This window comes from Suricata suricatta, chromosome 11 (assembly GCF_006229205.1).
Source record: "Suricata suricatta isolate VVHF042 chromosome 11, meerkat_22Aug2017_6uvM2_HiC, whole genome shotgun sequence".
NCBI lineage: Eukaryota > Metazoa > Chordata > Mammalia > Carnivora > Herpestidae > Suricata > Suricata suricatta.
In genome coordinates, this window is record NC_043710.1 from 14,959,599 (window position 1) to 14,963,954 (window position 4,356).

At 37.5% G+C, this 4,356-nt stretch overlaps 1 protein-coding gene across 1 annotated transcript in view; it reads right to left on the minus strand.

Moving 5' to 3' along the window:
• LOC115272097 (olfactory receptor 4B1-like) overlaps window positions 1–31 on the minus strand; it is an 815-nt gene extending 784 nt beyond the window's left edge. Inside the window, exon 1 of the mRNA XM_029915123.1 lies at window positions 23–31. The gene's annotated coding sequence lies outside the window, so the exon portion shown is untranslated. The remainder of the gene's footprint in view (window positions 1–22) is intronic.
• Window positions 32–4,356: the final 4,325 nt, after the last annotated feature.

Below are 4,356 nucleotides of genomic sequence, written 5' to 3' on the forward strand. Positions count from 1 at the left end.
GTCCCCATGGAATCTCTTTTCTCTCGGGTGAAACTGTCAATTAAACTATGACTTCAGGAAGGTTCAAAATCTGCTTCAATTAGTGAGATTTCTATAAAGTTTCGACACCCAATAATGAGGCATAAGAGAAGAAAATGAAGGAAGGACATAAAGGGAACTTTTTTCTAGGTTGAACTACTGAGAATGGAAAGGAGAATGAAGAGAGAGGAAAGAGAGGACTGGACAGGGGTCAGGACAGTTGGGCACTAGCTCTGGTCATAACTGATCACCTAATCTGAGTATGCCACTCACCTCTCCACTTCTCCCTGGCTCTCCTTCTATATGAGATGATGGAGGTAAGTTGGGTTACCCCCATCGTACCTTCCAATTCTAACATTCATGGATTCATGTATAAGTCACTCAGGGTCCCCAGTGCCTCACCCTCTCCTTCAAGAATGATGGTGGAGATAACATGTAATCTATAGGGGGCAGGTCTGACTGTAAGGCACCGCAGCAGGCCGCTCCCCCAAAGGACCAGCACAGGCTACACCCAGGCACCAAGTCTACTGATCATAGAGTGGGCCAAAGTGTAAGCCTCACTTCTGGTGAAGACAGGACCAGGCTTTATTTTTCTTTCTTTTTTTCCTTTGAAGTCAGAATTAAAGTTTTTTATTTGTGTGTTACCTTTTCTCATTTATTGAATGACATTTCTTTTTCCTTTCCCTCTTTTTTTCTTCATTTTTCTTTGGAGTCAGGCTTACAGTTTTTTGTCTGTTTGCTTGGTGTTTTATTCCTTTTCCTTTTCTCCTATTTGGATCAGGCTTTTTTTTTAAATGTTTGTTTATTCTTGATAGAGAAATGCACAACCAAGGGAGGGGCAGAGGGGGACAGAGGATCTGAAGCAGGCTCTGTGCTGACAGCTGAGAGTCCCTCCAGGGCTCAAACTCATAAACCATCAGATCACGATGAGCCAAAGTCAGATGCTTAACCGACTGAGCCACCCAGGCACACCCATCCTTCATTTTTTAAATCAGTCTTACTTTAACAAACAAATCAAAGCACACCTAGTAAAAGGTTCAAACACTCCCCACCACATACAAGGAGGAACTCTGCAGGGGACCCTGCAAAAGATACAGGGTATCTGAATAGATTAAAAAACAAGACCCATCTATATGCTGCCCATAACAGACTCATTTTAGACCCAAAGTCACCTGCAGATTGAAAGTGAGGGGATGGAGATTCATCTATCATGCTCATGGACATGAAAAAAGAAATCCAGAGTAGTCATACTTATATCATACAAACTAGATCTTAAATCAAAGACTGTAACAAAAGATGAAGGGCACTATGTCATAATAAAAGGGACTATCCGACAAGATGATGTAACAATTGTAAATATTTACGGCCAAAAATTGAAATGCCAAGTATAAAAATCAATTAACAGCAAAATAAGGAAACTCCTTGATAATAATACAAAAATGGTAGGGAACATTAACACTCCACTGACAGTAATTGACAGATCATCTAAGCTGATCAACAAGGAAACAATGGCTTTTAATGACACTGGACCAGATGGACTTAACAGACATATTCAAAACATTTCACCCTAAAGCAGTAGAATACACATTTTTTTTCAAGTGCACATGGAACATTCTCCAGAAAAGTTCACATTCTGGGTCACAAATCAAGCCTCAACAACTAAAAAAAGCGTGAGGCCTACCACGCATATTTTCGGCCAACACTATGAAACTTGAAGTCAACCACAAGAAAAATGTGGAAAGACCACAAATCCATGGAGACTAAAGGACATCCTACTAAAGAATGAATCAGTCAACAAGGAAATTAAAAAAGAAATAAAATTGCATGGAAGCAAATGAAAATGAAATCATGACAGTCCAAAACCTTTGGGATGCATCAAATCAGTCATAAGAGGGACATGTATAGCACTACAGGCCTTACTCTAGAAGTAAGAAAAATCTCAAATTCAAAACCTAACCTTACACCTAAAGGGAGCTGAAGAAATAACAACAAATAAAGCCCAAAACTAGCAGAAGAAGGAAAATAATAAAGATTAGAGCAGAAATCAATGATATTGAAATTTAAAAAAAAAAAGTCAGGGTGCCTGGTTTGCTCAGTCAGTTGAGCGTCTGACTTTGGTTCATGTCATATCTCATAGTTCGTGAGTTCGAGCCCCATGTTGTGTTTTGTGCTGACAGCTCAGAGCCTGGAGCCTACTTCATATTTTGTGTCTCCGTCTCTCTCCCCCTCGTTTGTTCATGCTCTGTTTCTGTCTCTTAAAAAAAGTAAGTGTTTAAAAAAGTAAAAAAACAAAATAATAGAACAGATCAACAAAACTAGGCTCTGGTTCTTTGAAACAATTAACAAAATTGATAAACCTCTAGAAACACTTATCAAAAAGAAAAGTGAAATGACCCAAAGAGAAAAAATCACAAATGAAAGAGATCACAATCAACACCACAGAACGCCAATTAGAAGAAAATATTATGAGCATTTATATGCCAACAAATTGGGCAATCTGCAAGAAATGGATACATTTCTAGAATTGTATACATAACAAAACTGAAGCAGGAAGAAACAGAAAATTTTAATAGACCCAGCAAACAATAATCAGCAAAGAAATTGAATCAGTAATCAAAAGTCTCCCAACAAACAAGATTCCAGGGTTGGGTGGCTTCCCAGGGGAATTCTACCAGACATTTAAATCAGAGTTAATACCTATTCTTCAGGAAGTGTTCCAAAAAAAGAGAAATGGAAGGAAATTTTCCAAACTCATTCTAGGAGGTCAGCATTATCTTGAGTCCAAAACCAGACAAAGATCACACTAAAAAGGAGAATTACAGACCAATATCCCTGAGGAACATGGATGCAAAAATTCCCAAGATATTAACAAGTAGAATCCAATAGTACATTAAAATAATTACTTACCATGATCAAGTTGGATTTATTCTTGGGGTGCAGTCATAATTCAATCTCTACAAGTCAGTCAACATGATGCACCACAGTATTAAAGGAAAGGATAAGAACCATATGATCCTCTCAATCAATGCAGAAAAAAGCATTTGACAAAATATAGAATCCTTTTTTGGTAAAAACCGTCAAGAAAGTAGGGATAGAAGTAATATACCTCAACATCATAAAAGCCACATATGAAAGACCCAAGCTAATACCATAATCAATGGAGAAAAATAGAGAGCTTTCCCCTGAAATCAGGAACACAACAATGTCCACTCTCACCACTGTTGTTCAACATAGTACTAGAAGTCCTCAACCTTCAGAAAACAAAAAGAAATAAAAGGCATCTGGAGAAATGGGATCTCTTTTGCACTGCTGGTGGGAATGCAAACTGGTGCAGCCACTCTGGAAAACAGTATGAAGGTTCCTCAAAAAAATTAAAAACAGAACTACCCTATGACCCAGAAATTGTACTACTAGGTATTTACCTAAGGGATAGAGGTATAGTGTTTCAAAGGGGCACATGCACCGCAACGTTTACAGCAATACTATCAACAATAGCCAAGGTATGGAAGAGTCCAAATGTCCATCGATGGATGAATGGATAAAGAAGATGTGGTCTATCGAGACAATGGAGTATTACTTGGCAATCAAAAAGAATGAAATATTGCCAGTTGCAACTATGTGGATGGAACTAGAGGGTAGTATGCTAAGCAAAATTAGTCAGTCAGAGAAAGACAAATATCATATGACCTCACTCACATGAGGACTTTAAGATACAAAACAGGAACTAAGGGAAGGGAAGCAAAAACAATATAAAAACAGGGAGAGGGACAAAACATAAGAGACTCTTAAATATGGAGAACTAACAGAGGGTTACTGGAGGGGTTGTGGGAGGAGGGATGGGCTAAATGGGTAAGGGGCATTAAGGAATCTACTCCTGAAATCACTGTTGCACTATTTGCTAATTAACTTGGATGTAAATTTTAAAAATAAATTAAATAAAAAATAATTAAGAAAAGAAATTAAAGGCATCCACATAAGCAAGGAATAATCAAATTTTCACTTTTCACAGACAACATGATACTCTATGTACAAGATCTGAAAGATTCCACCAAAAAATTGCTAGAACTGATACATGAGTTCAGGAAAGTGATAGGGTATAAAATCAACATACAGAAATCTGTTCAATTTCTATACACCAATAATTAAGCAGCAGAGAGAGATATCAAGGAATCAATCCCATTTACAACTGCACCAAAAACCATAAGATACCAAGGAACAAACCTAATCGAAGACATAAAAAACCTGTACTCTGAAAACTATTGAATACTTATGAAAGAAACTGAATAAGACAACTGAAATAGAAAAATATTGCATCCTAATGGGTTGGAAGAACAAATA